Here is a 12,819-nt window from a genome sequence, read left to right on the forward strand (position 1 = left end):
ATGTGCAGAATTGTCTGTCTTCGATAGAAGGATTTTTGAAGGTATCAAGTAGGAGATAAATTTGGAAAAGTGGGAAGGCACCAAATGCTGAAAAACTCTGAATACCAGGAAGATTTAGATTTTAAATAGTTCCTTGCTATTCAAGGTATGGCCTCTGTACTAACCAAGTAGGGATCGCTGAGCAACTTTTTAGAAATGCAAGTATCTCAGGCCTACTATAAATGAGAATCTTCATTTTAACAAGATTCTCAAGATATTTGTATGTTATCTAAAAATTGAAAAATATTGCTGTAGTGAGAATTCATTTGATTCTGTTATTCTAAGTCAAATGTTTATAACTAGGAATACATTTTTCAACAGAAACTGCAGTTTCATAGTTAAGGTCTAAACCATAAAAGTTTGAATGATTCATAATTTGTACTGCTTACGTTCCAGATAAGTCAGTAACTGCTAGAATGAAGAACAAGATAGCAGATTTGTGTCTTTTTAGGGAATGAGAGAAAAGAAAATAAATTTCCTAAATACTGTGTTGCACAGGGTGTAACACAACATCAGTGACTGGGAGAGTTTGTAATTTCCCAAGATCTAGAATTTGGAGAATAGCATCTGTGTTACGGGGAAATGTTTAGGATGCTTGTAGCACATTCTCTCTTTCTAAACATAGTGGCAGCCTTGAAACAGGGAAGGAAGAAATTATTTTCCTAAATTATAAATTTCTAAGATATATTGTCAAGTAAAATAAGCACAGTGCAGTGTAGTATGTATAATAGTTAAATTGAAAAATCTTTGACACTTTTTTTGCACATGTGCAAATATTTATGTAGTATAAGTTCCTAGAAGTGGAATTGTACAGAAATTATGCACTTGTAATGTTACATGTTACACAATTTTTCTCCAATAAGGTATCAATTTACACTGCCACCAACGGTGTATAAGAATGCTAATTTATATATTTCACTTTTTTTAAAAAGATTCTATTTATTTATTTATTTATTTATTTATACATACATACAAGCACTGGTACAGTCAGAAGCGCGGGAGGGTGAGAGAATTCACCAGAGCCAGAGCAGGGCGCAGAGCAGGCAGAAGGACCGAAGTACACTGCTGAGGGGAGCAGCGGGTGGCAGGAGAGGTCTGCATGCCATGTGGGACCCTCCTCCGGTGGCCAGGGAGCAGCCGGGGATCAAACTGGTGCTGCAGAGGCTGCAGGCAGCTTCGCAACCCAGTGCTCAACCACTGCACCACTGGGGAAGCCCTATATTTTACTTTTTTGATCTTTGCCTAGTAGTGGTTAAAAATGGTATCTTGGTTTTGTTTTATGTTGTGTCCTTTTATAGAGGCATGTTTTATTTATTTGTTTGTTTGTTTGTTTGTTTATACATGCACTGGGTACAGTCAGAAGCGCGGGAGGGTGAGAGAATTCACCAGAGCCAGAGCGGGGAGCAGAGCAGGCAGAAGGACCGAAGGACACTGCTGAGGGGAGCAGTGGGCGGCAGGAGAGGTCTGCGCGCCATGTGGGATCCTCCTCCGGTGGCCGGGGAGCAGCCGGGGATCGAACCGGCGCCGCAGAGGCCACGGGCAGCTTCGCAACCCAGCGCTCAACCGCTGCGCCACCGGGGAGGCCCTTTGTTGTGTCCTTTTAAAGAGTGAGCTTGACTATCTTTCAGTCTCATTTGAATGATCAAAGTCATTTCTGTGATATAACCATACTGTTCGTCAACTTTTTTATTTATAGGAATTATTCATGTTAGAGAAGTTAGTGCTTTGTGATATGGGTAGTAAACCTTTTTGCTAATATACAAAGGCAAAAATAGCTAGTAATTAATATATTGGACAACAGAGGCCTACAGGTAAACTACTTAATTTACTGTTGACCCATTTTTCTGTAGGACAGTGGTTTGCAGAAGGGATAAGATGGGGTGTATCTTCCTTGGAAGGCATGTTCAACATTGTAGACATTTAGGAAAGGTTTTATAACAAAATTTTAAGAAAGTAAAGCTTGGTGAAACCCTCTTAGTGAGTAGGAAATAACAAGGTTTAAAACAATTGAAATATATCTAAGAATGTTGCATTTTCAAAATTATTGGTTGATGCAAGAAATCACAAAGTTGTTTTAAAATGAATATCCCTCTATTATTACTTTTTTTTCACTAGGTTACCACCAAAGAACATGATTTTGGTCTAGGGGCTCCAGTTTCTGAAGCTGAAAAATACCAGAATACTCTCCAGCTAGAACAAGAAGTGAGAAATCAAGAAAAATTCATCTTTACACTGAAATTACAGGTTATATTTTGTTTATATATGTATTTCTCTGAATTAATTTGTGATAGTGTCTTTTTTTTTTAAGGATTTATTTATTTATGCATACAAGAGCTGGGGTGCAGGCCAGAAATGCAGGGGAGTGAGAGGATTCACCAGAGACTGACTGGGGAGCAGAACAGGCAGATCTACTGAAGTGCGGCTGAGGGGAGCAGCAGGGGAGGCAGGAGAGGTCTGTTGTGGCATGTGGGTCACTTCTCTGGCCGGGGATCGAACTCATGTTGTATAGCTTCATAGTGCTACATCTTAACCCCTTGCACCACCACGGAGACCCCGATAGGTTCTATTTTAAAACAGGAAGATGGAGAATACATACTAATTCAGTGCTAATATATATATTAAATATTATGGGTGGAGAATCATTCCATTTTATCTTGACTATTTTGATACACATAGATTCAGAGTCATTGAGTGCAAACTGTACCAAGTGTTGTATTAGGTTCTTTTAGATACATAATACAACCTTGTGAAATAGTGATGTTATTTCTATTTTAAGACTTAGAAGTTGAAGTTTGAAGAGATTAAAGAATTATGATATTTGGTTACTGAGTAACAAATAGCATTTCTCTGAATTGCTAAATTAGCTAACATATGAACCCAGTTCTCTGAACTCCAAGTTCAGTATTGTTTCTGATCTTCTGTTGCCTAACTTGTGGTATAACTATTAATAAAGGTTATTAAAAGAAACTTCCTCTTCTAGGAAAATGGTGCAGATTTTACTTTTTCTTATTCTTCCCACTAAATATGGCTAAAAACTTTGAACATTATTTATAGAAAAACATAAGATACTGTGCAAGATGGGAAGAAATAGGAAGACTTCCTAGGGACCTCCAGACATAGGAATGGCATGTTAGCGAATTCCTGGATTTTCTTTTTGTTCCATGTATCCCAGACAGCTGAAAAAATTGGCAACTGGAAATAACAATGAATAGAAATCAAAAAAAGTATAGGAAAAAAACCTCTCAAGCCAAAGGACTAGAATCGGGAAACCTAGCAAGTTAGACTACTTTTAGACAATAATTGCCCACTCTGAACAAACACCACAGGAAAAACTACCTCCTTGTTCTTGCCTAGATTTTCACCCTCAATAGGCTGTAACATGGATCCCCAACAACACCTTAATACCCCTCTATTGACCCCTAGCCCACCATATTAAAGAAGACTGAGTAGGGAATCAAGACTTTCATTCCTACTAAGTGGTAAGGAGGTCCCCAACTCCAAAGTCTCAGCTGAAATCATGGTGTGATAGCAAGGGAGACTTATTGCAAGTTAGGACTTTTACCATCCCCCAAGCAGTAACATGGCCACTGGGGGACTAATGGGACCCCTCTTCCTCTGAGCTGTGTTGGTAAAAGCCAGGGCCTGGTGGGGAGCCTGAACTCCCAACCCTGCATAGCAGTAATAAGGAACCCCACCCTCCCTAGGTGTCAAAGAGACCTAGGAATTGATTTCCATCCCCACTTATTGGTAACAAAGCAAAATCCCCTTTTCTGCTTGAAGTAGTGTATCAGGAAGCCTACCTAAACATGAAACCAGAGTCCTAGAATAACAGGTTTCATGAAAGTATTCCTCATCCCATGAATCAGGAAGCTCTCAACTTGAATGAAAAAGATAATCAGGAGACATCAACACTGCATGAAGCAGATGTTATAATTATCTAACAAGCATTTTAAATGAGCCATCATAAAAATGTTCTTCAATAAATGAATGGATAAACAGACTAGTATGTCCCTACAGTGAAATATAATTTACTCAGAAAAAGTAATGAACTATTGAGCCACAAAATGTATGAAGGAACTTTGAAAGCATATTACTAGGTTAAAAAAGCCAATCTGAAGAGGTTATATACTTTATTATTGCAACTGTATGATCTACAAAAAATAAAATAGGACATTAAAAAGGTTACTATTTGACAGAGAATTGGAAGGAGGGGTGAATATGTAGAACACAGGTGATTTGGGGGGCAGTGAAACTGTTCTGTATGATGCCATAAAGATGGCTGCGTGTCAAATCCCTTAGAATCTCTATGCCAAAGAATGAGCTCTAATGCAAACATTGGACTTTTAGTTAATAATAATGTACTATTATTGGTTCATCAAATTGTAACAAATGTATCACATTAATACAAAATGTATATGCATATGGGAACTCTGTACTTCCTAGTCAGTTTTTCTGTAAACCAAAAACAGCCTTGAAAAAAAGCCTATTAAAACATGCATGGAAGAAAACATTTCCAAATCATTTATCTGATAGGGGATTAATTAATAATCGAAATATATAAGGAACTCCTATAATTGAATAACAAAAAGCAAAACAACTCAAATATGGAAAAATGCAATAGAATTTCCCTTTTAAAAATATTAATTATGTTTGTTTAATGTAGTTCTCAGTGCATGTAGTGGAAAGATTTAAGACAAGTATTTCATTAATAGAAAAGGGTAAAGGGACCTAAAGAGTGTTAAAGTTTCTATATCACTTAAACTGGTAAAATGTAGAGTGTAATAAGTTATGGATATATGATGTAACATTTAGAGCAGTTACTAAAAAGCTGTACAGATATACTAAAAAATGCTATAGATAAATCAATATTCCAGTCAATATTGGAATGCAAAAAAGTGTTCAAGTAACTCAGAGGAAAGCCATGAAAACAAAACAGAAAACAAAACATGTTACACTTGAATCTTTTTTTTTTTTTTTGTTAATGTCTTTTTTTTTTTTTTTTAAAGATTTATTTATTTATTTATACAAGCACTAGGCACAGTCAGAAGTGCAGGAGGGTGAGAGAATTCACCAGACCCAGAGCGGGAAGCAGAGCAGGCAGAAGGACCAAAGTACACTGCTGAGGGGAGCAGCGGGCGGCAGGAGAGGTCTGCGCGCCATGCAGGACCCTCCTCTGGTGGCCGGGGAGCAGCCGGGGATTGAACAGGCGCTGCAGAGGCTTCAGGCAGCTTCGCAACCCAGCGCTCAACCGCTGCGCCACAGGGGAAGCCCGTTACACTTGAATCTTAACATAAAAGCATTTGGGTTAAATATACATATCTAAACACACCTATTGATAGACAAACTGGAGTAGATTTTAAAAAGCATGACCTAGCTATCTGCTGTCTACAAGAAATTTGTTTCAGATATAGTGTTACAGTTAGATTGAAAAGTTGAAAGTATATGGACATTGAATGATGAAGTAAACCTGTTTGCAGATGGCATGATCTTTTACCTCAAACATTTCATAAAACCTATTTACAAAAATGAACTAATAAATGAGTTCAGAGAGGTCAGAATATAAAACATATTTATCGTGTATGTCTTTTCCACAGTTAATTGTATATGTGAGTTCTACAAGTTAACTTGTAGAAATCAAAATTCGAAATGTAGTACAATTTATAGCCACTTAATAATGAAATCCTTACATGTAAATCTAACAAAATAAGTGTGAACTTCTTTTCTGAAAATTATAAAATGCTAATCAAAGAAATCAAAAATCTAAATTGAATTGGAAGCTTTGACATAGTAAAGATGTCAGTTCTCTCCAAATTGATAAACAGATTTAATGCAGTTCCCATCAAAATTCCAACACATACAATGTTGAGAAAAAATAAATTGGAAGGAGTCATTAGCTATTTAAATTTAATATTTAGCTATCATGGTCAAGATGTGGTATTACTAGGGCCTCCCCGGTGGCGCAGCGGTTGAGCACTGGGTTGCGAAGCTGCCCGCACCTCTGCAGCGCCGGTTCGATCCCCGGCTGCTCCCCGGCCACCGGAGGAGGGTCCCACATGGCGCACAGACCTCTCCTGCCGCCCGCTGCTCCCCTCAGCAGTGTGCTTCGGTCCTTCTGCCTGCTCTGCTCCCCGCTCTGGCTCTGGTGGGTTCTCTCACCCTCCCGCGCTTCTGACTGTACCCAGTCCTTGTATAAATAAATAAATAAATAAATAAATAATAAAATCTTTAAAAAAAAAAAAAGATGTGGTATTACTAAAGAAAGAGACACTTAGGTCAATAACACCGAAATCCATACTCAAGAAATAGCCTTTTACATGTCACAAGTGGAGCTAAATGATTTTTGCAGAGGTGTAAATGCAGTTCAGTGGAGGCAAGATAGTCTTTTCAAAATATGGTGCTGGAGCAGTTGGATATCTTTAGGGAAGAAAATGAGCGTAGACCTAAATTTATAAAGAAATTAATTCAAAATGGATCTTAGATTTAACATAACACTATGACACTTATAGGAGAAAATCTCTAGGGCTTTGGGCTTGTTGAAGAGTTGTTAGATAGGACTTCAAATGCATGATTCATAAAAGAAAAAAATTGAACTTCAAAATTTAAGTCTTTTGCTGTGCAAAAAATCCTGTTAATCAGGTGAAAGATGTACTACAAACCACATTTGTGCCTGAGAAATCAAACCTAGAACACATGAAGAACTCGAAACTCTATAGTAATAAGGAAGCAATCCAATTACAAAATGAGCTGAAAATCTGAATATTTCACAGAAGGATATATGTTGACAAATAAACATATACAAAAATGTTCACCCTTTCTAAACATCACAGAAATACAAATTAAGACCAAAATGAAATTATGATATATACCTAGAAACAGCTAAAACAAAAAAGAGTGACAATACCAAATGTTGACCAGGATAAGGAGAGATTGGTCACTTACACATTTCTGGTGGGAATGGGGAAATGGTATAGTCACTCTGGAAAATAGTTCTTATAAAACTAAATATACATTTCCCACACAATTAAAGCCATTGTTTTCCATTACGTTCAATCTTGAGAAATGAAAATATATGTTCATTCAAAAACCTATACACAATTATTGTCATGCTGCAATACTTTGGACAACTAAAATTTCCCTTCTTTGATTGATTAAACTGCGGTAATCCATACTGTGAATATTACTCAGTAATAAAAAGGAATGAACCATTGATCCACATTACAACTTGCACAGATCTCAAGTGCATTGTACTGAGTGAAAAAAAGTCAATGTAAAAGGTTATATACTATATGATTTTGTACAACACTCTTGAAATGACAAAATTAAAGAGTTAAGGATGGGGAAGGAGAGGGTGTGATGATAAAGGGGTACCAGGAGAGTGATGTTTGTGGTGATGGAATAGTTTTGTATCTTACTGATATAGTTACTACACATGTGATATCACATGTGATAAAATGGACTGGAACAATGCACACATGATACCCATGCCAAATCTCTGAGATTAATACTGTGCTGTAATTAAGATGTAGCCCTTGGGGGAAACTGGGTTAAGGGCACACATGATCTCTGTCATATGTTTGCAGCTTCTTTTAATCTTTAGTTATTTAAAAATAAAAAGTTTCAAAGTAAAACTTTGACTACCTATTATCTATCAGAATTTTTACCTGACTTTTTTTTGAATCTCTGTAACTGCAACCCTGCAAATTGTAGATATCCTTTCCATTTAATAGATGAGACTCAGGAGGTTTTCATTTTTTTTTTTCCCCTGAAGTCAGATGCCTCTTTTAGGAGCAAGAAGCTATGGATAATTGCTTAAGGTTAAGTAACTAGTAAAGAACTGCAACAGGATTTAAACTTCTCAGCCTAAGTCTGAAGCCACATCCTTTCTACTATTGATAGTTTAAATTGCCTCTTCTAAAGTACTTGTGTCTTGGAATTGAGTAAAAGCAGGGCTTGATATCAGAGGTGAGGGGAGTGTTTATTTATAATTTACTTGTTTTATTAATTCACTCAGTATTTTTTGCACATGTGTAAGTGATACAGAAATGAGAGGTATGTTGATAAAGAAATTAGAGATATGATCACGTAAGTTGCTTAGAATTTGGTGGAAAGAACAGATAAATAAACAAGTGAATACAATACATCTTATAAAATACTAAGATAAAACTGTCTAAGAAGTTTCGTGGGGCCCTAGAACCTCTTCCTGTTCAGTGAAAGGTTAACGAGTATTTTTAGTTGCTAAGAAATGTGGGACTGTAGAAGCCATGAACAAAGACAAAAAGATAAATCTATGAGAACCATACAGATAGATAAATTGAAACTTACCTGGTTATTTATTTTGCATCCAATAGTTTCTAAGAAAACTAGTGAAAGTAGCTTAGATAATAAGAATAGGAAAATATAGTGAAAGCCTGGAATGAGAATAGCCAACAAAAGGAGATCATTCATTGCACATGGTTTTTGTACTAGTTGGTGGAGGTGGGCTGCAGATGGGATTTAAAATTCCTGGCGGGAAAGGCAAAAAGGAAATTTTAGTTAAATAATTCACCATCCACAGCATAAGAACAAACTAAATATCCCAAAGAAGTATATATTTTCCTGAAATTGTGAACTGAGCATAGTTTTCCTTGAGGAAACTCAGAGTAGATTCTGTAACATGTAACTTTGCTAATACTTCTGTTTCACCTCACTATCTGAAAGTAGAACATTTCTATTTGGTATGAGTTGATATGTTGTTTGGGGGGTCTGACAAAAGTATAACTAGTAATTTATGTAGAAAAAATTTTTGAGCATTCCCAGACCTCTAAGTAACCTACCAATTATCCTAAATAGGAGCATTCTACATTTGAATAGTGGGAGAAACCTGTATAGGTTTTAAGATGAGTTAAATGAGAGAGTTTCTTACAGTCTGGAGCTTTAGGTATATATTGGGGGTGGTGGAAAGTTAAGTTGGACAGATCAGTAGGCAGGTATCACAAATGGTATTTTTTCTCCCTGTGCTTGGTGTGATGAAGATCATAAAAGATGTATACCCATAAGGCTATATCAAATTCACATTTACAAATAATCTTTAGCAGATATGGGAGAAGATCAAAAGAGGAGAGAGTGGGAGGTGTTGCTGAAATTCAGGCCTGTTGTGTTAAAAGAAACTAAGGAAAAATGCATTTAGTTTCACTTTTTAAAAATTCTTTAGTTTTTTTTCTTGTTTTCTGGATATGATAATTCAAATGCTTTATGTCTAAATTTCACAAATTAGGTTGCCTTACAAAATACCAAAGGGAAGGATTAGATTAATATGATGGTTTTGATCATGCCCCTTAGTGTATATCAAGTATAATAAATGGCGTTATAGCATATTTAGTTAAATATAACTCACTAGGATATTTCCTTATGTAGTGGTAAATTATAAAGTTTATATTTTTAAAGAAAATTACTGATTTTGATGCTTTTGAAAGAGCTATTAAATACACTAATTACAGGCAAATATTATAGGATAGGACCTTTATGACAGCAATTTATCTTATAGATATTTCTGTTATGGCACTTAACATATAGTATTTTATTTTCTTAATTAAACAAATTCTCTGAGAGCAATTACCTAACCTATCTTTGTATTTTTGGAGTTTAACATAGTTCCTGACATATAACTTGTTCAGTGGGTCTAATATATTTTTTTTCCTTTAAAGGCATTTGGATACCTGCGTGATAGAAAAGGCCCTTTTCTTCATCCGTTGATGGTTTGATAGTGGGCTGGGAAGGAAAGCTGTGGTCCTCCATATTAGTCAGCAAATACTTGATTGATTTGGTATTTAGCTTAGTCAAGTAAGTTATTGATATATTCAAAAGGACTTTTCTGAAGTTAACATATTTTGTTGTTTTTTTAAAAGATTTATTTATTTATGCATACAAGAACTGGGGTACAGGGCGGAGGTGCAGGGGGTGAGAGGACTCACCAGAGACAGAATGGGGCACAGAACCGGCAGATCGACTGAAATACACTGCTGAGGGAAGCAGCGGGCGAGACAGGAGAGGTCTGCTGCACCATGTGGGCAGCAACCTGGCCAGGGATTGAACTTGTGCTGCAAAGGCTGCGGACAGCTTCACAGTGCTTTGCTTAACCCCTTGCACCACCAGGGAGGCCCTGAAGTTAACATATTTTGTTTTATTTATTTTTTTTTTAAGATTTATTTATTTATTTATACATACATACATACATACAAGCACTGTGTACAGTCAGAAGCGCGGGAGGGTGAGAGAATTCACCAGAGCCACAGCGGAGAACAAAACAGAAAGACTGACGAAATACACTGCTGAGGGGAGCAGCGGATGCAGCAGGAGAGGTCTGCGCACCATGTGGGACCCTCGCTGGTGGCTGGGGATTGAACCGCTGCTGCAGAGGCTGCGGGCAGCTTTGCAGCCCAGCGCTCATCCGCTGCCCCACTAGGGGAGGCCCAACATATTTTGATAGTTAACATATTTTGATTTCAGGGCCACCAAGGAGGCCCTGAAGATAACATATTTTGATAATTAGAAATTTAATTTTAAAGAGCACTTAATTGATATTATTAAAATTAAAAAATTCTAAGACCATGGTTTCTTTTCTGCAGATATACAGTTTGACCCTTTTTCTAATAGTTTGTCTAAAAATCAATAGTAATTCCTTTTTTAAAATATTAAATTATTTAAAAAATTATAAATTATCTTTAAAAGTATAGCTGTAAACCTTTAAATTATCATTTAATATATTTTTTACATAGGTAATTCACATAATAACAAATTCAGAAAGTAAAAACAGATATATAGTTTAAGTCTCATTGCTAGGGAAATAAATCATTCTTCCTGATTCTAGTCACCTAATTGTTCTCCTTGAAGGAAATATTTTTTTTTTTTTAATTTTTTTTTAAGGTTTATTTATTTATTTATACAAGCACTGGGTACAGTCAGAAGCGCGGGAGGGTGAGAGAATTCACCAGAGCCAGAGCGGGGAGCAGAGCAGGCAGAAGGACCGAAGTACACTGCTGAGGGGAGCAGCGGGCGGCAGGAGAGGTCTGCGCGCCATGTGGGACCCTCCTCTGGTGGCCGGGGAGCAGCCGGGGATTGAACCGGCACTGCAGAGGCTGCGGGCAGCTTCGCAACCCAGCGCTTAACCGCTGCGCCACTGGGGAGGCCCGAAGGAAATATTTTTTTATATATATTTTATTTTATATAATTCTTACATCATTTTTCGTCTTTGCACAATGTATGCATTTTCATTTTGGTTATATTCCCCATACAATTGCACCCCCCCCTTTTTTGACTCTAGTTCTTCCTCTCCCCACCCCTCCCTCCTCCCGCGCCCCCCCCCCACAGTGTGTCTTTAGTTTATAGTTGCTTGTTGATTTTGATTATTACTTTGTATTGATTAGTCTTTTTCCTGGTCTCTTATTTAGGTTTTCTAAATTCCTGCTATGAGTGAAACCATCCGGTATTTTTCTTTTTCTTTCTGACTTATTTTGCTGAGCATGATCCCTTCTAGCTCTATCCATGTTGCTGCAAATTGCATGAGTTTATCTTTTTTGAATGCTGAGTAATATTCCATGGTGTATATGTACCACATCTTCTTGATCCAATCATCTATTTTTTGGCATTTGGGTTGTTTCCATATCTTAGCTATTGTAAATAGTGCTGCTATAAACATGTATTTTAACTCAACTATTTTCTTTCTGATTATAACAGATTGAAGATCTCAAACAGACAAATCATGGCTTGGAAGAATATGTTAGGAAACTCTTGGATAGTAAGGAGGTGGTAAGCAGTCAAGTAGATGATTTAACCAGCCACAATGAGCATCTTTGTAAAGAATTGATTAAAGTTGACCAACTAGCAGAGCAACTAGAAAAAGAGAAAAATTTTGTGGTGGATACTGCCGACAAGGAACTTGAAGAAGCAAAGGTACCAGATTTACCATTAATCAGGATTTTAATTCTAATTTAAAAGATCATGTAATAAGTAGAATAGAAAAAGTGATATTCTTATATTATTTGAGAGCTTTTTATTTTTTATTTATTTATTTTTTTTATAGAGGCATGTTTATTTATTTATTTGTTTGTTTGTTTGTTTGTTTATACATGCACTGGGTACAGTCAGAAGCGTGGGAGGGTGAGAGAATTCACCAGAGCGGGGAGCAGAGCAGGCAGAAGGACCGAGGTACACTGCTGAGGGGAGCAGCAGGTGGCAGGAGAGGTCTGCGCACCACGTGGCACCCTCCTCCGGTGGCCAGGAAGCAGCTGGGGATCGAACCGGCGCCGCAGAGGCCGCGGGCAGCTTCGCAACCCAGCACTCAACCGCTGCGCCACCAGGGAGGCCCAATTATTTGAGAGCTTTTTAAATTTGACATTTAAATGTTTGCTCTTGGGATTAAATAATATTTTATCTCACATTTTATTTTAAAAAATTTTCCTCATCAAATTTCTTAAGTAATATGGAATCTTGGTAAAAATTTCAAAGAACAGGAATGTTCTGTATATAGAATGCTTGCCTTCCTAATTCATCCAACAACAAATAAATTCATGTATTTTTATCCTTTTTCCAGTTTGTTTTCACACACAACTTATTTCACACTTTAAAGATTTTAATTTCTATGTAGTAAAATTTGTTAATTTTTACTAACTTCCAAGTTTTGATTCTTTTGGAGGTCCTTCCATATATATATATTTTTATTTCTGAATAGACTTTATTTTTTAGAGCAGTTTTAGGCTCACAGCAAAATTAAACAGAAGATACAGATATTTCCCATAATCCTCT

This window comes from Talpa europaea (genome assembly GCF_964194135.1).
Source record: "Talpa europaea genome assembly, chromosome: 6".
NCBI lineage: Eukaryota > Metazoa > Chordata > Mammalia > Eulipotyphla > Talpidae > Talpa > Talpa europaea.